The sequence below is a fragment of the Lithobates pipiens genome, unplaced genomic scaffold, assembly GCF_037356315.1.
Source record: "Lithobates pipiens isolate NorthernLeopardFrog02 unplaced genomic scaffold, aLitPip1_a1.2 Scaffold_18, whole genome shotgun sequence".
In the NCBI taxonomy this organism is placed as follows: Eukaryota; Metazoa; Chordata; class Amphibia; order Anura; family Ranidae; genus Lithobates; species Lithobates pipiens.
Genome location: NW_027507758.1, coordinates 658,018,083 through 658,041,626, shown reverse-complemented (window position 1 = coordinate 658,041,626; position 23,544 = coordinate 658,018,083). Strand labels below are relative to the sequence as shown.

The 23,544-nt window shown below is 47.4% G+C and overlaps 1 long non-coding RNA gene across 1 annotated transcript; it reads right to left on the bottom strand.

Moving 5' to 3' along the window:
• Positions 1–750: 750 nt before the first annotated feature.
• On the bottom strand, positions 751–2,321 carry LOC143989368 (uncharacterized). The gene is made up of 3 exons (XR_013277021.1): positions 2,272–2,321; positions 1,918–2,044; positions 751–1,063 (listed from the first exon to the last, which is right to left on the bottom strand). It is a non-coding gene; the product is annotated as an uncharacterized LOC143989368 (long non-coding RNA).
• Positions 2,322–23,544: the final 21,223 nt, after the last annotated feature.

The window sequence follows — 23,544 nt, the reverse complement described above, 5'->3', positions numbered from 1 at the left end:
CAGGCAGTGTGAAGCGGGGTCTCTCTGTGCAGGCAGTGTGAAGCGGGGTCTCTCTCTGTGGAGGCAGTGTGAAGCGGGGTCTGTGCAGGCAGTGTGAAGAGGGGTCTCTCTGTGCAGGCAGTGTGAAGCGGGGTCTGTGCAGGCAGTGTGAAGCGGGGGTCTCTCTCTGTGCAGGCAGTGTGAAGCGGGGTCTCTCTGTGCAGGCAGTGTGAAGCGGGGTCTCTCTCTGTGGAGGCAGTGTGAAGCGGGGTCTGTGCAGGCAGTGTGAAGCGGGGTCTCTCTCTGTGGAGGCAGTGTGAAGCGGGGTCTGTGCAGGCAGTGTGAAGCGGGGTCTCTCTGTGCAGGCAGTGTGAAGCGGGGGTCTCTCTCTGTGGAGGCAGTGTGAAGCGGGGTCTGTGCAGGCAGTGTGAAGCGGGGGTCTCTCTCTGTGGAGGCAGTGTGAAGCGGGGTCTGTGCAGGCAGTGTGAAGCGGGGTCTCTCTGTGCAGGCAGTGTGAAGCGGGGTCTCTCTCTGTGGAGGCAGTGTGAAGCCTCCCTCTCTCTATACGGGGAATGTGGTGTAGATGGGTGGTGAGCTGATTCAGTGGTTCAATGGGCCACTTGACTGGACTTGCCCCCCAGGCCTAAGGCTGCCAGCCCTCCCCTGGCTCCTGCCCATTGAAAGCGCTGCAGCTGCAATTTGCGGGTGGTTATAACCCTTTTTCGGCCACTAGCGGGGGTTAAAACCGCTCCCGCACCAGTGTAAAAGGGGCCTAAGCCAGTATCAGTAAAAGGGACACAAAGAGACAGATAGTGCCCATCTCCATATACAGTCCTAGACTATGCAGAAGATCACAGACTTCCTGACAAAAGGTGTGTGTACACAATTTTCTTTGTTGGGGGGGGTGAACTAGCTCTTTATAAAACACAAGCTGGTGAAAGAAAGTGTAAGGACTGACCAAAACACAGAACTATGTCACAGTGAGGGGGGCAGAGCTCACTTGTTGATTGGCTGTGGTTGTTCCGGAAACGTTCTCTGTGTTTCTCGATCTTCACCAGGAGATACGGGTTGAGGATCCGGTACCCTGGGGGGGGGCAGGGAGAACACAATCTACATTATGACAAAAGTGAGTGCACCCCTCACATGTTTGTAAATATTTTATTCTTTCTTTTCATGTGACAACACTGAAGAAATGACACTTGGCTACAATGTAAAGAAGTGAGTGTACAGCTTGTATAACGGTGTCAATTCGCTGTCCCCTCAAAATAACTCAACACACAGCCATGAAAGTATTACTAAACCCACAACAGTAAAATCGGTCTGTATATACACGTCATAGCATGCTTGTTATACTCACTGTGGAACGTAAAGGGTTAATCCTCTACATTGTGTAAAAAAGGGCTGTTTGATCCTGTATGCATAGATCCTCCCCCTCCTCCTTGCAATGTCTATCTGGGGAAAGCCAGCCAACTTGCACGTGCTCAGTTGTGTCTTTTATGCTGGAGAGAAAACCGTTTCTTGTCCTCAGAGCTAGCCAGATCACATGATACATACATCACCCATGTTTTTCGGAGGCACGTGATGATCACATGTCTGACGAAGGGGTCCTGCGTGACTCCGAAATGTTGCACTCTCCTTGTGTTGTGATCATGCAATAAACGATCCGTTTGGTCGCTACTTTGCGTCGATCCGCGGTGTGCTGGCAAATATCTATTTTGCAACAGAAGGTATACCCCCCCCTATCGCTTTCAGCGGGCGTAGCATAACAATGCATTTACAGAGTCCAAGGGGTTCAAGCAGATGGCAAGCAGGTGATGAAATACCTCTCCACTGTCTGCCAAATGCTCTTCAGAAACCATTGTACGTGTGAGGTTGTATTCTCCCTCCTCTACATTTGCCACCCCCCACCATCCCATGCCCTCGTGCCCCCTCACTCACCCAGATTGTGCAAAGCAGAGTGAATCTCCTTCATGGCGTCCCGCTACAGATCCTGCTGCCATTGCTCCATAAGCTCCCAGTCCTCTTCCTCGAAGCAGGCGGCCACATCGTGGAAGGTGACCGTCACCTGTGCGGGAGGGAAGGACAGACAGAGGGGTCCATTAAAATCAGGAGAATCAGGGAAATCGGGTCCAGAAAATAAACAAGAGCCTACAATTCCCTGCTCTCTATAAAGAGATGAGAACCATCGGATGACGATTGCCATGACCAAGGATGTGCCATGACAGCAGCTGCAGAATTACAATCCCATCCCCTGATAGCAGCATAAAGTACTCCCATCATACAAGTTCTTACCGTCCCCAACAACGAGCTGCAAGTCCTCTTCTCCCAACACTTCTCCATCTAAAAACAGACTGAGTGTTAGCTCTTGTGTCCAGCACTTCAGCCCCAGCGATATATACCAGTACATTGCCGGACTTTGAGTGGTTATACAAATTATATATATATATTGTGACAGTACAGTTCCCTGTCCTAGTAATTGTCGCCCAGGGTTCTCAAATAGGCAGGTTGAGGGGCTCCAGGAGTATTTAATGTGGGGGAATCTGTTTTATCAGTTTCCTCCAAAGTTTGTAAAATCCAATTTGGGACCTGGAGCCCGGAGATTCCGTAGTGTTATGGGTGGGATGGAATCTCCAATCCTGTGACCGGGTTTTTGTAACAGCCAGGAGTCTGGCTGGTTGATTGAGCAGGTGGGTCATGGGCTTATAGCAGAGTCAGGATTAGGGTTCTGGGCTCCACCCAGAGAGACAGGAGGTCTCCAGGAGTGCAGAGAGTGCAGAGAGTGCACTAGAGAAAGCCAGAGACCCAAGTCTGAGGATCAGAGCAGTGAGGGGCTGCTGTCTAGATAGACACTGTGTGTGTTAAAGCTGTGCGCATCTGAGACAAATGAGAGCCTGAAGGGGAAGGCTGAGCAGCAAGGAAACTGAAAAGAGGTGCAGTAGTTGTGCGGGAACCCTGTTATAAGGCCAAGAGGGCTCAATTGTAAAGCCTAGGTGGCAGTGCTGCTGAAGAGAGCCAGGTGGCTTGGCATTTTTCATGTATTGTTTTTTGGCAGAAGAACCCCTATGTGGGCAACCAAGTGCATGTATAAACTTTATGTTGTTCCTTTTTAATAAAAGTGGGCTACCATGCCCCTAAACAAAAGTTCCTGTTCGCTGTGAACTTACTGAAAAGGCATCTGCCACTGAGTTAAACTTCCCCCAATGTCACACTAGATAAAGGAAGATCCGTAGACGAGGTGTATCTAGATAAAGGAAGGTCCGTAGACGTGGTGTATCTGGATAAAGGAAGGCCCGTAGATGTGGTGTATCTAGATAAAGGAAGGCCCGTAGACGTGGTGTATCTCGATAAAGGAAGGCCCGTAGATGTGGTGTATCTAGATAAAGGAAGACCCGTAGACGTGGTGTATCTGGATAAAGGAAGGCCCATAGACGTGGTGTATCTGGATAAAGGAAGGCCCGTAGATGTGGTGTATCTGGATAAAGGAAGGCCCGTAGACGTGGTGTATTTGGATAAAGGAAGGTCCGTAGACGTGGTGTATCTAGATAAAGGAAGGTCCGTAGACGTGGGGTATCTAGATAAAGGAAGGCCCGTAGACGTGGTGTATCTGGATAAAGGAAGGCCCATAGACGTGGTGTATCTGGATAAAGGAAGGCCCGTAGATGTGGTGTATCTGGATAAAGGAAGGCCCGTAGACGTGGTGTATTTGGATAAAGGAAGGTCCGTAGACGTGGTGTATCTAGATAAAGGAAGGTCCGTAGACGTGGTGTATCTAGATAAAGGAAGGCCCGTAGACGTGGGGTATCTAGATAAAGGAAGGCCCGTAGACGTGGGGTATCTAGATAAAGGAAGGCCCGTAGACGTGGTGTATCTGGATAAAGGAAGGTCCGTAGACGTGGTGTATCTGGATAAAGGAAGGTCCGTAGACGTGGTGTATCTAGATAAAGGAAGGCCCGTAGACGTGGGGTATCTAGATAAAGGAAGGCCCGTAGACGTGGTGTATCTAGATAAAGGAAGGTCCGTAGACGTGGTGTATCTAGATAAAGGAAGGCCCGTAGACCTGGTGTATCTGGATAAAGGAAGGCCCATAGACGTGGTTTATCTAGATAAAGGAAGGCCCACAGACGTGGTTTATCTAGATAAAGGAAGGCTCGTAGACGTGGTGTATCTGGATAAAGGAAGGCCCATAGACGTGGTTTATCTAGATAAAGGAAGGCCCGTAGACGTGATGTATCTGGATAAAGGAAGACCCGTAGATGTGGTTTATCTGGATAAAGGAAGGCCCTTAGACGTGGTGTATCTAGATAAAAGAAGGTCCGTAGACGTGGTGTATCTGCATAAAGGAAGGCCCGTAGATGTGGTGTATCTGGATAAAGGAAGGCCCGTAGACGTGGTGTATCTGGATAAAGGAAGGTCCGTAGACATGGTATATCTAGATAAAGGAAGGCCCGTAGACGTGATGTACAGTGGTGTGAAAAAGTGTTTGCCCCCTTCCTCATTTCCTGTTCCTTTGCATGTTTGTCACACTTAAGTGTTTCGGAACATCAAACCAATTGAAACAATAGTCAAGGACAACACAAGTAAACACAAAATACAATTTGTAAATGAAGGTGTTTATTATTAAAGGTGAAAAAAAATCCAAACCATCATGGCCCTGTGTGAAAAAGTGATTGCCCCCTAAACCTAATAACTGGTTGGGCCACCCTTAGCAGCAACAACTGCAACCAAGCGTTTGCGATAACGTGCAATGAGGCTTTTACAGCGTCCTGGAGGAATTTTGGCCCACTCATCTTTGCAGAATTGTCCTAATTCAGTTACATTAGAGGGTTTTCGAGCATGAACGGCCTTTTTAAGGTCATACCACAACATCTCAATAGGATTCAGGTCAGGACTTTGGCTAGGCCACTCCAAAGTCTTCATTTTGTTTTTCTTCAGCCATTCGGTGGTGGACTTGCTGGTGTGTTTAGGATCATTGTCCTGCTGCAGAACCCAAGTTGGTTTCAGCTTGAGTACACGAACAGATGGTCGGACATTCTCCTTCAGGATCTCTTGGTAGACAGCAGAATTCATAGTTCCTTTTATCACGGCAAGTCTTCCAGGTCCTGAAGCAGCAAAACAGCCCCAGACCATCACACTACCACCACCATATTTTACTGTTGGTATAATGTTCTTTTTATGAAATGCAGTGTTCCTTCTACGCCAGATATACTTGGACACACACCTTCCAAAGAGTTCCACTTTTGTCTCATCGCTCCACAGAATGTTGTCCCAAAAGTCTTGGGGATCATCAAGATGTGTTGTGGAGAAATTGAGACGAGCTTTGATGTTCTTTTTGCTCAGCAGTGGTTTTCTCCTTGGAACTCTGCCATGCAGGCCATTTTTGCCCAGTCTTTTCCTGATGGTGGAGGCATGAACGCTGACCTTAACTGAGGCAAGTGAGGCCTGCAGTTCCTTGGACGTTGTTGTGGGGTCTTTTGTGACCTCTTGGATGAGTCGTCGCTGCGCTCTTGGGGTAATTTTGGGCGGCCGGCCACTCCTGGGAAGGTTCACCACTGTTCCATGTCTTCGCCATTTGTGGATAATGGCTCTCACTGTGGTTCGCTGGATTCCCAAAGATTTGGAAATGGCTTTATAACCCTTTCCAGACTGATAGATCTCAATTACTTTCTTTCTCAATTGTTCCTGAATTTCTTTGGGTCTCGGCATGATGTGTAGCTTTTAAGGATCTTCTGGTGGACCTTACTGTGTCAAGCAGCTCCTATTTAAGTGATGCCTTGATTGTGAACAGGTGTGGCAATAATCAGGCCTGGGTGTGGCTAGAGAAATTGAACTCAGGTGTGGACAACCACAGTTATAGTATGTTTTAACAAGGGGGGCAATCACTTTTTCACACAGGGCCATGATGGTTTGGATATTTTTTCACCTTTAATAATAAACACCTTCATTTACAAATTGCATTTTGTGTTTACTTGTGTTGTCCTTGACTATTGTTTAAATTGGTTTGATGTTCCGAAACACTTAAGTGTGACAAACATGCAAAGGAACAGGAAATGAGGAAGGGGGCAAACACTTTTTCACACCACTGTATCTGGATAAAGGAAGACCCGTAGATGTGGTGTATCAGGATAAAGGAAGGTCCGTAGTCGTGGTGTATCTGGATAAAGGAAGGTCCGTAGACATGGTATATCTAGATAAAGGAAGGCCCGTAGACGTGGTGTATCTAGATAAAGGAAGGCCCATAGACGTGGTGTATCTAGATAAAGGAAGGCCCGTAGACGTGGTGTATCTAGATAAAAGAAGGTCCGTAGACGTGGTGTATCTGCATAAAGGAAGGCCCGTAGATGTGGTGTATCTGGATAAATGAAGGCCCGTAGACGTGGTGTATCTGGATAAAGGAAGGTCCGTAGACGTGGTGTATTTGGATAAAGGAAGGCCCGTAGATGTGGTGTATCTGGATAAAGGAAGGCCCGTAGACGTGGTGTATCTGGATAAAGGAAGGCCCGTAGACGTGGTGTATCTAGATAAAGGAAGGCCCGTAGATGTGGTGTATCTGGATAAAGGAAGGCCCGTAGACGTGGTGTATCTGGATAAAGGAAGGCCCGTAGACGTGGTTTATCTAGATAAAGGAAGGTCCATAGACGTGGTTTATCTAGATAAAGGAAGGCCCGTAGACGTGGTGTATCTGGATAAAGGAAGGCCCATAGACGTGGTGTATCTAGATAAAGGAAAGCCCGTAGACGTGATGTATCTAGATAAAGGAAGGTCCGTAGACGTGGTATATCTGGATAAAGGAAGGCCCGTAGACGTGATGTATCTAGATAAAGGAAGGTCCGTAGACGTGGTGTATCTAGATAAAGGAAGGCCCGTAGACGTGGTGTATCTGGATAAAGGAAGGTCCGTAGACGTGGTGTATCTGGATAAAGGAAGGCCCGTAGACTTGGTGTATCTAGATAAAGGAAGGCCCGTAGACGTGGTGTATCTAGATAAAGGAAGGCCCGTAGACGTGGTGTATCTAGATAAAGGAAGGCCCGTAGACGTGGTGTATCTAGATAAAAGAAGGTCCATAGACGTGGTGGTATCTGGATAAAGGAAGATCCGTAGACGTGGTGTATCTAGATAAAGGAAGGCCCGTAGACGTGGTGTATCTAGATAAAGGAAGGCCCGTAGACGTGGTGTATCTAGATAAAGGAAGGTCCGTAGATGTGTATCTAGATAAAGGAAGGTCCGTAGACGTGGTGTATCTGGATAAAGGAAGGCCCGTAGACGTGATGTATCTAGATAAAGGAAGGTCCGTAGACGTGGTGTATCTGGATAAAGGAAGGCCCGTAGACGTGGTATATCTAGATAAAGGAAGGCCCGTAGACGTGGTGTATCTAGATAAAGGAAGGCCCGTAGACGTGGTGTATCTAGATAAAAGAAGGTCCATAGACGTGGTGTATCTGGATAAAGGAAGATCCGTAGACGTGGTGTATCTAGATAAAGGAAGGCCCGTAGACGTGGTGTATCTAGATAAAGGAAGGCCCATAGACGTGGTGTATCTAGATAAAGGAAGGTCCGTAGATGTGTATCTAGATAAAGGAAGGTCCGTAGACGTGGTGTATCTGGATAAAGGAAGGCCCGTAGACGTGGTGTATTTAGATAAAGGAAGGTCCGTAGACGTGGTGTATCTGGATAAAGGAAGGCCCGTAGACGTGGTGTATCTAGATAAAGGAAGGCCCGTAGACGTGGTGTATTTAGATAAAGGAAGGCCCGTAGACGTGGTGTATCTGGATAAAGGAAGGCCCATAGACGTGGTTTATCTAGATAAAGGAAGGCCCATAGACGTGGTTTATCTAGATAAAGGAAGGCCCGTAGACGTGATGTATCTAGATAAAGGAAGGTCCGTAGACGTGGTGTATCTGGATAAAGGAAGGCCCTTAGACGTGGTGTATCTGGATAAAGGAAGGTCCGTAGACGTGGTGTATCTGGAGAAAGGAAGGTCCGTAGACATGGTATATCTAGATAAAGGAAGGCCCGTAGATGTGGTGTATCTAGATAAAGGAAGGTCCGTAGACGTGGTGTATCTAGATAAAGGAAGGCCCGTAGACGTGGTGTATCTAGATAAAGGAAGGTCCGTAGACGTGGTGTATCTGCATAAAGGAAGGCCCGTAGATGTGGTGTATCTGGATAAAGGAAGGCCCGTAGACGTAGTGTATCTAGATAAAAGAAGGTCCGTAGACGTGGTGTATCTGGATAAAGGAAGGCCCATAGATGTGGTGTATCTGGATAAAGGAAGGCCCGTAGACGTGGTGTATCTAGATAAAGGAAGGCCCGTAGACGTGGTGTATCTAGATAAAGGAAGGCCCGTAGACGTGGTGTATCTGGATAAAGGAAGGCCCATAGACGTGGTTTATCTAGATAAAGGAAGGCCCATAGACGTGGTTTATCTAGATAAAGGAAGGCCCGTAGACGTGATGTATCTAGATAAAGGAAGGTCCGTAGACGTGGTGTATCTGGATAAAGGAAGGCCCTTAGACGTGGTGTATCTGGATAAAGGAAGGTCCGTAGACGTGGTGTATCTGGATAAAGGAAGGTCCGTAGACATGGTATATCTAGATAAAGGAAGGCCCGTAGACGTGGTGTATCTAGATAAAGGAAGGCCCGTAGACGTGGTGTATCTAGATAAAGGAAGGCCCGTAGACGTGGTGTATCTAGATAAAAGAAGGTCCGTAGACGTGGTGTATCTGCATAAAGGAAGGCCCGTAGACGTAGTGTATCTAGATAAAAGAAGGTCCGTAGACGTGGTGTATCTGGATAAAGGAAGGTCCGTAGATGTGGTGTATCTGGATAAAGGAAGGCCCATAGATGTGGTGTATCTAGATAAAAGAAGGTCCGTAGACGGGGTGTATCTAGATAAAGGAAGGCCCATAGATGTGGTGTATCTGGATAAAGGAAGGCCCGTAGACGTAGTGTATCTAGATAAAAGAAGGTCCGTAGACGGGGTGTATCTAGATAAAGGAAGGCCCATAGATGTGGTGTATCTGGATAAAGGAAGGTCCGTAGACGTGGTGTATCTGGATAAAGGAAGGCCCGTAGATGTGGTGTATCTGGATAAAGGAAGGCCCGTAGACGTGGTGTATCTAGATAAAGGAAGGCCCGTAGACGTGGTGTATCTAGATAAAGGAAGGCCCGTAGACGTGGTGTATCTAGATAAAGGAAGGCCCGTAGACGTGGTGTATCTAGATAAAGGAAGGTCCGTAGACGTGGTGTATCTAGATAAAGGAAGATCCGTAGACGTGGTGTATCTAGATAAAGGAAGGACCATAGATGTGTATCTAGATAAAGGAAGGCCCGTAGACGTGGTGTATCTAGATAAAGGAAGGACCATAGATGTGTATCTAGATAAAGGAAGGCCCGTAGACGTGGTGTATCTAGATAAAGGAAGGCCCGTAGACGTGGTGTATCTAGATAAAGGAAGGCCCGTAGACGTGGTGTATCTAGATAAAGTAAGGCCCGTAGACGTGGTGTATCTAGATAAAGGAAGGCCCGTAGACGTGGTGTATCTAGATAAAGTAAGGCCCGTAGATGTGGTGTATCTAGATAAAGGAAGGTCCGTAGATGTGGTGTATCTAGCTAAAGGAAGGTCCGTAGATGTGGTGTATCTTGATAAATGAAGGCCCGTAGATGTGGTGTATCTAGATATAGGAAGGCCCGTAGACGTGGTGTATCTAGATAAAGGAAGGATGTACTGGAAATGGAGCGACTAAAAGCTAATAAAGGGTCTGGAGGATATTAGTTATGAGGAAAGGTTGTGAGCTCTGAACTTATTCTCTCTGGAGAAGAGACGCCTGAGAGGGGATGTGATTTCATTATATAAATACAGGACTGGTGACCCCACAATATACAAATACCGGACTAGTAACCCCACGATATATATATACCGGACTGGTGACCCCACAATATATAAATACCGGACTGGTGTCCCCATAATATATACAGTGGTGTGAAAAAGTGTTTGCCCCCTTCCTCATTTCCTGTTCCTTTGCATGTTTGTCACACTTAAGTGTTTCGGAACATCAAACCAATTGAAACAATAGTCAAGGACAACACAAGTAAACACAAAATACAATTTGTAAATGAAGGTGTTTATTATTAAAGGTGAAAAAAAATCCAAACCATCATGGCCCTGTGTGAAAAAGTGATTGCCCCCTAAACCTAATAACTGATTGGGCCACCCTTAGCAGCAACAACTGCAACCAAGCGTTTGCGATAACGTGCAATGAGGCTTTTACAGCGTCCTGGAGGAATTTTGGCCCACTCATCTTTGCAGAATTGTCCTAATTCAGTTACATTAGAGGGTTTTCGAGCATGAACGGCCTTTTTAAGGTCATACCACAACATCTCAATAGGATTCAGGTCAGGACTTTGGCTAGGCCACTCCAAAGTCTTCATTTTGTTTTTCTTCAGCCATTCGGTGGTGGACTTGCTGGTGTGTTTAGGATCATTGTCCTGCTGCAGAACCCAAGTTGGTTTCAGCTTGAGTACACGAACAGATGGTCGGACATTCTCCTTCAGGATCTCTTGGTAGACAGCAGAATTCATAGTTCCTTTTATCACGGCAAGTCTTCCAGGTCCTGAAGCAGCAAAACAGCCCCAGACCATCACACTACCACCACCATATTTTACTGTTGGTATAATGTTCTTTTTATGAAATGCAGTGTTCCTTCTACGCCAGATATACTTGGACACACACCTTCCAAAGAGTTCCACTTTTGTCTCATCGCTCCACAGAATGTTGTCCCAAAAGTCTTGGGGATCATCAAGATGTGTTGTGGAGAAATTGAGACGAGCTTTGATGTTCTTTTTGCTCAGCAGTGGTTTTCTCCTTGGAACTCTGCCATGCAGGCCATTTTTGCCCAGTCTTTTCCTGATGGTGGAGGCATGAACGCTGACCTTAACTGAGGCAAGTGAGGCCTGCAGTTCCTTGGACGTTGTTGTGGGGTCTTTTGTGACCTCTTGGATGAGTCGTCGCTGCGCTCTTGGGGTCATTTTGGGCGGCCGCCACTCCTGGGAAGGTTCACCACTGTTCCATGTCTTCGCCATTTGTGGATAATGGCTCTCACTGTGGTTGGCTGGATTCCCAAAGCTTTGGAAATGGCTTTATAACCCTTTCCAGACTGATAGATCTCAATTACTTTCTTTCTCAATTGTTCCTGAATTTCTTTGGGTCTCGGCATGATGTGTAGCTTTTAAGGATCTTCTGGTGGACCTTACTGTGTCAAGCAGCTCCTATTTAAGTGATGCCTTGATTGTGAACAGGTGTGGCAATAATCAGGCCTGGGTGTGGCTAGAGAAATTGAACTCAGGTGTGGACAACCACAGTTATAGTATGTTTTAACAAGGGGGGCAATCACTTTTTCACACAGGGCCATGATGGTTTGGATATTTTTTCACCTTTAATAATAAACACCTTCATTTACAAATTGCATTTTGTGTTTACTTGTGTTGTCCTTGACTATTGTTTAAATTGGTTTGATGTTCCGAAACACTTAAGTGTGACAAACATGCAAAGGAACAGGAAATGAGGAAGGGGGCAAACACTTTTTCACACCACTGTAAATACCGGACTGGTGACCCCACAATATATAAATACCGGACTGGTGACCCCACAATATATAAATACCGGACTGGTGACCCCACAATATATAAATACCGGACTGGTGACCCCACAATATATAAATACCGGACTGGTGTCCCCACAATATATAAATACCGGACTGGTGTCCCCACAATATATAAATACCGGACTTGCACCGCTCCAGTGTGAAAGCCCTCGGGTTTTTCACACTGGAGAGACAGCAGCGGCTGGTAGAGGGCGCTTTGCAGGCACTATTTTTATCACTCTAGCGCCTGCAAAGCGCCTCCGTGTGAAAAGGGGCCTTACTTGCACCTTTTTTTACTGACATTGAAAAAAAAAGGTACCAAAAATGTCAGTTTTCAGTGCAAATATCAATATTTACGCTATAAACATGTAGCTAATGCTATTAGCAATGTGTTTAAGTTAAACAAAAGTCAAAAACCATATTTGTCTATTTACATGAAGGTCAGATTATTATATCCCAGCACAGAGTTCCCCCTTACATCAGGAGGATTCCCCTTTTACAGTGCAAGGGAACTCTGACATAAAGGGGAACATTGAAGATCATGATCTAAGTGGGAGGCCAGAGGCGGCAGCAGGGGGGGAACAGGGGAGGACCGAGGCGGCAGCAGGAGGGGGAACAGGGGAGGACCGAGGTGGCAGCAGGAGGGGGAACAGGGGAGGACGGAGGCGGCAACAGGGGGGAACAGGGGAGGCCAGAGGCGGCAGCAGGAGGGGGAACAGGGGAGGACAGAGGCGGCAACAGGGGGGAACAGGGGAGGCCAGAGGCGGCAGCAGGGGGGAACAGGGGAGGCCAGAGGCGGCAGCAGGAGGGGGAACAGGGGAGGACCGAGGCGGCAGCAGGAGGGGGAACAGGGGAGGACTGAGGCGGCAGCAGGAGGGGGAACAGAGGAGGACTGAGGCGGCAGCAGGGGGGGAACAGGGGAAGCCAGAGGCGGCAGCAGGGGGGCAACAGGGGAGGCCAGAGGCGGCAGGGGAGGACAGAGGCTGCAGGGGGGAGGACAGGAGGTCAGAGGCTGCAGGGGGAGGACAGGAGGTCAGAGGCTGCAGGAGGGGGACAGGGGAAGTCAGAGGCTGCAGAGGGGACAGGAGGTCAGAGGCTGCACAGGGGACAGGAGGTCAGAGGCTGCACAGGGGACAGGAGGTCAGAGGCTGCAGCGGGGACAGGAGGTCAGAGGCTCTGGAGGGGACAGGAGGTCAGAGGCTGCGGAGGGGACGACGGGAGGTCAGAGGCTGCGGAGGGGACGACGGGAGGTCAGAGGCTGCGGCGCAGATAGGAGGTCAGAGAGGGGTGCATTCGGGAGGTCAGAGGCTGGGGGGGGAGGGGGGCGGACAGGAGGTCAGAGGCTGCAGGGGGGAGGGGGCGGACAGGAGGTCAGAGGCTGCGGGGGGAGGGGGCGGACAGGAGGTCAGAGGCTGCAGGGGGGAGGGGGCAGACAGGAGGTCAGAGGCTGCAGGGGGGGCGGACAGGAGGTCAGAGGCTGCAGGGGGGAGGGGGCGTTCAGGAGGTCAGAGGCTGCAGGGGGGTGGACAGGAGGTCAGAGGCTGCAGGGGGGCGTTCGGGAGGTCAGAGGCTGCAGGGGGGTGGACAGGAGGTCAGAGGCTGCAGGGGGGCATTCGGGAGGTCAGAGGCTGCAGGGGGGCGTTCTGGAGGTCAGAGGCTGCAGGGGGAGGGGGGTGAACAGGAGGTCAGAGGCTGCAGGGGGGAGGGGGCGGACAGGAGGTCAGAGGCTGCGGGGGGGCAGACAGGAGGTCAGAGGCTGCAGGGGGGAGGGGGCGGACAGGAGGTCAGAGGCTGCAGGGGGGAGGAGGCGGACAGGAGGTCAGAGGCTGCAGGTGGGAGGGGGCGTTCAGGAGGTCAGAGGCTGCAGGGGGGTGGACAGGAGGTCAGAGGCTGCAGGGGGGCGTTCGGGAGGTCAGAGGCTGCAGGGGGGTGGACAGGAGGTCAGAGGCTGCAGGGGGGCGTTCGGGAGGTCAGAGGCTGCAGGGGGGTGGACAGGAGGTCAGAGGCTGCAGGGGGGAATTCGGGAGGTCAGAGGCTGCAGGGGGGCGTTCGGGAGGTCAGAGGCTGCAGGGGGGAATTCGGGAGGTCAGAGGCTGCAGGGGAGCGTTCGGGAGGTCAGAGGCTGCAAGGGGGCGTTCGGGAGGTCAGAGGCTGCAGGGGGGCGGACAGGACGTCAGAGGCTGCAGGGGGGCGTTCTGGAGGTCAGAGGCTGCAGGGGGAGGGGGGCAGACAGGAGGTCAGAGGCTGCATGGGGGAGTGGGGGTGTACAGGTGGTCAGATGCCCGCCTTTCCGAAAATTGCTGAGCGTGTACGGGCTCGGCCCAAGCATGGCCAGCTCTGGAACAGCGCTGGCGCTTGCGCAGTTTCGTGTCGGCCCGGCCCCACAGCCATATTTTTTCCAGGCGCCGCTGCCCTCACAGCGGCCCCAGGGACAGCCAGGCTGCCGGCCCACCGGGAAATTTCCCGGTATCCCGGTAGGCCAGTCCGGCCCTGACAGCAACCCACCCATAGCAACCCATCTACAGCAACCCACCCATAGCAACCAGTTCACAGCAACCCATCCACAGCAACTCACCCATAGCAACCTGTCCATAGCAACCCACCCTTAGTATCCCTTCCACAGCAACCCTCCCCTAGCAACCTTTCCATAGCAACACAATCACAACAACCCTCCAATAGCAACCCATCCACAGCAACCCACCCATAGCAACCTTTCCATAGCAACCCATCCATAGCAACCCACCACTAGCAACCCATCCACAGAAACCCACCCATAGCAACCCATCCATAGCAACCCATCCATATCAACCGTCCATAGCAACCCACCCATAGCAACCCTCCCCTAGCAACCTTTCCATAGCAACCCTCCCATAGCAACCCATCCACAGAAACCTACCCATAGCAACCCATCCATAGCAACCCATCCACAGTAACCCTCCCCTAGCAACCTTTCCATACCAACCCATCCATACCAACCTCTTCCACGGCAACCCACCCATAGCAACCCTTCCACAGCAACCCACCCATAGCAAACCTTCCATAGCAACCCATCCATATCAAGCCTTCCACAGCAACCTTTCCATAGCATCCCGTCCATATCAACCGTCCATAGCATGGGCGTGGCAATTAGAATCCACAGAAACCACCCTGTGATAGATACACACTTCCCTTACAACCGTCCATAGCAACCCTTCCACAGGAACCCACCCATAGCAACTCATCCACAGCAACCCACCCATAGCAACCCATCCATATCAACCCTCCATAGAAACCCTTCCACAGGAACACACCCATAGCAATCCATCCACAGCAACCCACCCATAGCAACCCATCCACAGTAACCCTCCCCTAGCAACCTTTCCATAGCAACCTACCCATAGACACCCTTCCACAGCAAACCACCCATAGCAACCTTTTCATAGCAACCCATCCATATCAACTGTCCATAGCAACCCTACCATAGCAACCTGTAAATAGCAACCCCTCTATAGCAACCCTTCCATAGCAACACATTCATAGCAACCCTTCCATGGTAACCCACCCATATAAACCATCCATAGCAACCCTTCATGGCAACCTGTCAATAGCATCCCATCCATAGCAACCCTTCCATAGCAACCCATCCATATCAACTGTCCATAGTATCCCATCCATAACAACCCTTCCATAGCAACCCCTCCATAGCAACCCACCCATAGTAGCCCTTCCATAGCATCCCATCCATAGTAACCCATCCATAGTAACCCATCCATATCAACCGTCCATAGCACCCCTTCCATAGCAACCTGCCTATAGCAATCTCTCCATAGCAACCTGTCCATAGCAACCCATCCATACCAACCCATGCATAGCAACCCTTCCATAGCAACCCATCCACAGCAACCCATCCATAGCAACTGTTAGGTGTGACTATCAATGGGTCACATTAATGAGTTTATATTGCTGTTTCCTAATTATTATGCTCTTATCTTAGAAATAAGACACAGAAACCATTCTCTGTATATCAGCTCTGAGCAAAATGATGCCCGTGCCAAAATTTAAGGCCTTTATTCAGCCGTATTTATATACAAATAAAGACAGGTCAGCAAGATAACAGTTATCATACGATTTCCATATAAGGTAATACTTGGTTACACAAGTGATCAGGTCGATGTGACCCATGGGGCGGATGGGGGGGCGGATGCCGTAACTACTCCCATATTGCATCAAACATTAATTTCTGAAAACAAGTAATAAACAAGTAAAGAACAAACTCTAGCTTTTAGAACCACCTGATCTTCTCAGTTCCCCCTTTGACATCACCCCTCTCTCTCCCCCTGGGTCCTCATGAACAAGTTTTAGTTAGTTTTTCCCCAGGGTACTCTCCCTGACCGCGGGTTGTCAGAGGGGAATGGCTCCCATCCCCCCAGGTATTACCAACATCTTAAATTCTGAAGAGGAGTTTGTGGGAGAAGGGTGATGTCAATCCAACAGTTTAATATCTTCTCTCTATCCGCTTTACCTTCTTTTGAATTTTCCTATATACACATATATTTATAATAGTGAGTACTACTAGTAAAGAAATTACAATTAGCATAGGACTAAATAACCAATTGAATATGCTAGTTGCCGTGGAAGACATACCATTAAAAATATCATAGCAATGTGGAGAAGTATCCTGTTGTATCTGTGAAGATAAATGCACAAGTCTCCCTTTGTCTATTACTGCAGATATAAGATTATTCTGTAAAGTGTGTTCTAGTGTTTCTATGTATTGTCTGAGCAGCTCTGACTGTTCCAGGATCTGCCTTAGTGGGTCTAGGGAAATGATGAAGGGTGTAGTATCGGTAAGATTAGATATTTGATAGACAGAAGAAAATATCTTTTCTGCATCTGGTTCAAAGAGATATGTATCATTACCCCATTTTAATATTTTTATGCCTTTAACACATCCTGAAAAAGGGGCAGATCTATTCAATGCTATCATGGTGTTACTGTTATTTGTGATTATACATATATGTTGAGGTCCTATTTCCATGAATCTATTACTTTCATTAACAGGTGACCTCTGAAACTTACATATACTAGTCTGATGTTTCAGCAGACAAGGTTCATATACAGGGGAACTTCTCCCACATACTATTCCTTTATTTGTCTTTTCACATAAACTAAGGTCGTGTGTTCTATTCTTATTGTCCACATATTTCCCATATATTTCAGGATACCAAAATTCATTTTTTATAATAAGAGGCATTACCACCATTTTACACATTTTCACTATCTCTTCTGTTTTATAGGCCTCAAACTTGCCCGTACACCACCTTTGTTCACATTCTATCTCGTTCCCTTTTACCTCAAACCACCATCATTCAACCCTTTAAAATATTTCATCCAAGTATGATAATTTCCTAACTGCAACTCCACTCTAGCTCTGTTTATCTGTATATGATATGATAAGGTATCTAGGGAACACTGGGTGAAATTTATGAACTGTTGACTCTGATTCCACAATATGTTATCTGCTATTACCGTATGAATTATTAATTCACCTATATATCGTAACAGGGGTATTTCCTGGAGTTGAGTCTCAAGGGTGGTCGGTAACCACTTACTTGTAATCATCAAGCTATCAGCTACATGTCCTCCTGCATGTCTCCATCTGTTATTCATCTCTTCTATTTCTACTGAGTTCAAGACCCCCATTCCAGTGCCTGCTAATCCCAATACAGTGTCATACCAGGCACGTTTGTATCTACATTTTGGTGTTTCTTGAAAGGTTATGTTAAACTTAATCTTGGTTTTCTGTTGTGATACTGACACATTGATACAAGTGCTAGGTATCGGTGATAGCATGGACGACTCAAATACCGGGACCACTTCCTCCCTGATCTGTATATTAAACCCGTAGGACTGTGCATTCCAATACCACCCATCTATTCTTTCCTCTCTCCACCAGGAGGCACAGAGAAAAGTACTGGACTGATTAATTGCTATAATATCTGTTGACATGTTCCCTCCCTCGGATACTGTTACCAGAACGTTATACATCTGTTCCCAAATTCGTTTCTGTGCCTGTTTCCATGTATGTGAGGGTCCTAACTGATGACATCTATGCTTCTTAGTGTTATTAAAAGGCCATCCCATGCTTGTGTTTAGCTGGAATGTTATATTTATTTCTGCCGGTGGTTCTGCCCTTATCCATACTATGTTTTGATCTATGTGCAATGGTCCTTTGTGTCCCTCAACCGTGAAATTCCCTACCGTGATATATTCATCCATAGCCTGAATCATTGGCTACCTTTTGATCATCTACAACCCAAAGTATCCCTGCTGTGTTGTAAAATTCAGTCACATTAATACCAGGAGTCCAGGCATATCCCTGTAAAATAGCAAGCTTAAACAAACAGTAGACAAGTAGGTATCTCATAATGTTGTTTTCCCAGGTTCCTTCTTGCAATGTGAGGCATGTATCCAGGTGGGTTTTCCCTCCAATTTCACTGAAGTAGGAGTGGTTAACAATACTTGGAATGGTCCTTCAAAACGGGGTTCTAGGGTTTTCCTGGTGTGTTTCTTTACATATACATAATCTCCTGGTTGCAGAGTGTGTGTTCCTGCTATTGAGTTAGGGTCTGGAAGAGAAGAATACACACTTTTGTGGATCTTAGTTAGCCGTTGTTGTAATTGTATCACATATGCAGTCAAACTATCACATTGCAATTGCATACTCTGGGGAAAGTATAAACCTAGTCTGGGTGCATTCCCAAAAAGTATTTCGTACGGAGATAACCCCGTTTTCCCTGCTGGGGTGTACCTTATAGAGAACAAAGCTAAGGGTAGGCACTCAGGCCATGGTTTATTTAACTCTTGCATGGCTTTTTGTATTTTTAGCTTTATTGTCCCATTTACTCTTTCTACTGATCCTGAACTCTGTGGGTGGTAAGGGGTGTGAAAACTCTGTTGAATCCCTAACATAGCCATCACATTCTGCATGATTTCACCTGTAAAGTGTGTCCCCCTATCTGATTCTACGGTTTCAGGAAGACCGAACCTAGGTATTAGCTCAGTGATCAGTTTCTTGGCTGTGGCTTTTGCGGTAGCTGATTTTAGCGCATAACTTTCTGGCCAGCCTGAAAATAAGTCGATGCACACGAGAACGAATTCAAAAGGGCCACTCTTAGGCATTTGTATATAGTCAATTTGCAGTCTCTGGAAGGGGTATTGGGCCCGGACCTGGTGTTTTTGTGGGGTTTTTACTTTCTGCCCTGGGTTATTCAGGAGACAGATTTGGCAGGCTGCACAGTAGTTTCTCGCAGTACTACTGAATCCAGGGGCGAGCCATCCTCGGTTCACAATCCTATACATGGAATTGGAACTGACGTGTGTGGGTAGGTGAACTGCCGCCGCCATTGCTGGATATAGAGAGGCAGGTAGGCATACTTTGCCCCCTTCCCTCCATACATTGTCAAGGCCTGGTGCAGCTCCCATCCTGACCCACCTATCCTTCTCGCTCTCCCCTGCTTGTTCCTGTAATTTGCTCAGCTGTTGCCATGTTGGGTCTGGCATACTTACCTCTATGGCTGCTAAGGTCTCAGGGCCTCCTTCCCCTAGAGCTGCCTGTTTTGCAGTCAAATCTGCAAATGCATTTCCTTTTGCCTCAATTGTTTTTGCGCTCGTGTGTGCCGCTATCTTCATGATGGCCACTCGTTTAACCTTTTGAAGATTGTTCAGGACACTCTTAATCCCTTCTCCATGTTTTACAGGTCTACCTGCTGCTGTTAGGTAACCTCTAGCCTTCCATATATGGCCATAATCGTGCGCTACACCATAAGCGTAGGCAGAGTCAGTGTAAATATTCCCTTCTCGTTCTTCTAAGTATTCTAGGGCCTTTTCCAAAGCTGTTAATTCCGCTTCTTGTGCGGACATGTGGACTGGTAAGGACCGTGCTTCAATTACCTGTGTGTCAGTCACTACAGCATATCCTGTGTGATATTTACCTTTGTCATCAGCAAACCTGCTGCCATCTATATACAAGGTGTGCTCAGCATTTAAAATTGGTGTATCTGTAACATGTGGGAACCCCATTGTCTCTTGTTCCATGAGCTGAAAACAATCGTGTTCATCTATCTCCTGAAACAAAAGAGTGTCAGTTTTCTCATTACCTTCCTTATTAGCTCCATTATTCCCCCTTGCCAAATCTAGTGACTGAAGAGGCAAAAAGGTGGCCAAATTTAAAGTTGTACAGCGCTGAAACGTGACATTTGGAGGCAAGAGTAAAGTACACTGTTAGCTGTCGAGCCATGGAAATATGTTTGGGCTGTACCTGAGACAAGATTGCATGTATATCGTGTGTGGTGTGCACTACAACTGGATTGTCTAGAACAATTTCTGATGACTTATCTATGATAATTGACACTGCAGCTACCGCCCGTACACAGGACGGTGAACCTCTGGACACAGGATCTAGTGCTGCTGAGAAGTATGCAACGGGCCTTTGTTTTATATGTAACTGTGTCAAAACCCCTGTGGCGTGTCCAGTGATCTCAGCAATGTACAGATGAAATGTCTTGGTGTAATCTGTTATACCGATAGCCGGTGCAGAAATCAACAACTCTTTCAGAGTGACAAACGACCCATAAGCTACTTCCGTAAGCATATATGGCACAATTTTCAAACAATCGTATAATGGCTGCATCAAAGAGCTAGCGTGTGGTATCCATTGTCTACAATATGACACCATACCTAAAAACATACGCAATTGTTTGAAATTTCGTGGGGGTAACATTCCCTTTATCACTTGAATCCTTTCCTCAGTGAGATGTCTTATACCTTGTGATATACAATGTCCTAAGAAAACAACCTTTTTCTGACATACTTGTAACTTTGTCCTGTTAACCTTACAACCTTTTTCTGCCAAAAATCGCAACAATGCAAGGGTGGTATCTAAACAAGTTTCCTTGTCAGGGCAGCATAACAATAAATCATCCACATATTGTAACAATACACAGGAATCAGGTGGTACCCATTCCCCCAGTACCGTTTGCAATGCCTGCGAATACAAGGTAGGTGAATGCGCCATGCCCTGAGGTAGGCGTGTCCAGGTTAGTTGTCTATTTTTGAGGCAGAATGCAAACCATGGTTGGCACTCTTCCGCAAGTGGGACGGAAAAGAAAGCGTTGGCCAAATCTATAACCGTAAAGTACATACTGGTTGATGGTATTTGTGACAGTAATGTATGTGGATTGGGTACTAAAGGTGTCATCGGGGCTAGTATTTTGTTGACCGCTCTAAGGTCTTGGACCATTCTGTACTTAACCGGACTACCGGCTACTGATTTCTTTTTAACCGGGTACAAAGGAGTATTCGCCGGTGATTTTACTTCTTTTAGCGCTCCACTTTTTAACAAGGATTGGACTTGCATTTCTATGGCCGCTTCTTGGGGTGCACTGAGTGGATACTGTTTTTGTTGGGGAAGCACTGCTCCTGGAATCAGCTGTAGGGTAACCGGAGGTATGGGCAAAAGTCCAACATCAGCTGGATGTTTCTCCCATAGTCCTTCTGGAAGGGACGACAAAATCTGATCTAAGTCTGAAGGAGATGGACCGGATAGTTCCGATTCCTCCTCTAGGTATTGTATCAGATTACACATCTCCATGTGTTCTTGATCATCCCCTATAGCTAAGGTGACAGTTCCATCTGGGTGATAGGTAATGTTAGCTCCTATTTTCTGCAAAATGTCAGCTCCTAGCAAATTAGTGGGGGCTCCTCTAGATACCAGAAAGCGTGAAAGGAACATGTGGTTCCCTATTTTAACTTTTAGAGGTTTTGTCAGCGGGGCGTCGGCTAAAATGCCATCATATCCAGTTATTAATACTGTTTCAGTGGACTCCTGGCCGGGCCGTATCACCGAGTCTGAAAGCAGGCTACGCGAAGCTCCACTGTCCACTAAACATGAGATTTTTTTATTGCCTATTTGTATTGGGATGTGTAACATTTTTGTATGCGATTTTCCTAAGACAGGAGCGAGTCATGCCCTCGGACCATCTCTTTGTCCCCTATTATCGTCATTGCGTCTGTCCCTGATCTGATCCCTACCGGCACCTTCCTCCTCCTCATCCCTCATTCTCTTCCTACAGTTTCGTTTAATGTGACCAACCTTGTTACAATAATAACAAGTGAGGGGCTTGCGGGAGGAGCTCCTATTTTGCTCTTGTGGACCTGTAACTACATTAATTACATGCTGTCTTCTCCCTTTGGCTTCTGCCAAATCCGCCTCTATGCCTTGCGCCTTCTGTAGCAACGCCCCTCTGTCCCTAATTGCCCTCCATTCCGGAGTACAGGCCTTCAACCTCTCACTTATTTGTGGAATTAAGCCTTCCATAAATTGTCTATTGAAAGCTCGGATCGTGACTGGTAGGACCAAATCTAGTCCTTTATCTGCCATCATACTTTCCATGTTTAAGTAAAATTCTGATACAGTCTGTCCTGGGGATTGTTTCATGGGTGATATGGACCCCCTCTCCTGTTGTTTTGCCTGACAAAATGCTTCTAGTCTAGCAATAAAGGGGGCTCTGGAGTCTAGGTGTCTGACATGCCCTGCCTCTAGATTGCCATCCGCACCCATTCGATCTGGAGGCCGATGAGGACCTATTTCAGTCATAAACTGGTTAAATAGGGTTAGTGTCATTTTATGTCTACACAAATCCTCCCCATCCTGCCAGGTTGCTTCATGCGTATTCATCAGCTGCGTCACGAATCTACAAAAAGCAGCTGGTTTTGCAACAGGATCTGGGGCGCTCTGTATTAATGCCATAAGGTTGTCTGCTGACTATGGTGCCCATGTCCTTATCTGCATCCTACGAGTAACAGTAGGTGGGGCGTCTGGATGGGCTACTCCAAAGTCTGGATTGTTTACCTGTACAATGTGTGTATCTGTGCGTACGGGGGCTACAGTTTCTGAATGAGGTTTTTGTGCCCCACAATGCACACATTCTATTGCCCATTCTGGGTTTTGTGCTCCACAGACCTGACAAACCCACCCTCTTCCCTCAAGGGTAGGATATACTTTTTGTGGCCTATTTCCTGTATCCCTATATGGGGGTGGGATGCCCGCTTTAAGGGCGATCGGAGTCTTATCATTTTCCTTTCTTCTGTCTTTCATATCCCAACCATTAAAATCGGGATCATATTTCCATCCTTCCTCTTTTGCCCTATTCGAGGCCTTAATTAAACATTGGATCTGATACATCCATTGTTTCTCCAACACCTCTCCTTGTCTGTCCCTTCTTATTTCACTCCATACCTCTGGGTCTAAGCCTGCTGCTCCTTTTACTTTAAATTTACGGAGAACCTTCCCAATATCTCGAGCTTCATCCTTCCCATAAATGTTCTTAATTATCTGTGGTACAGTGTAATGCACCACAGTTTCTTGACGGGGTTTCGTACACTTCTGGCCCATTCTAACAGTCCGTGCCTAGGTAGCGTGTGGGACACTGTGTACTTCTACTACAACAGTTCCTCGTTGCCTCCCCCCCTAGGGTGCTAGAATGCTAAAAACCTCTCCTGGATGAGATTTCTGAAATCGAATTACTTTATATGCTAGCCAACTGACAAATATTATGACCAGACTGACGGCTACAACATATACAAGCATTCCTTTTGGTGGCCAGGTATCTGACTAGATCTCCGGACTTTGTGGAGACCTTATTCCCCCCCGTACCTGGGGTATCCCTCTCGTACACTCTTATCCCTGCTTTATGGAGCAGACAGGGCTTATACTCTCAACCCGCCTTATGGTTTATGAATTAGATGTGAGGTTAAGCATAAGCCTCTGACCCCCCCCGAAAGGGCGCATTCCGTTGCTTAGTTCGGCAATCCCCTTCCAACTCATACCATCCTTGACAAGGCTCATTCACTTTTTCAACAAGACAGACAAACAACAATCAACAAA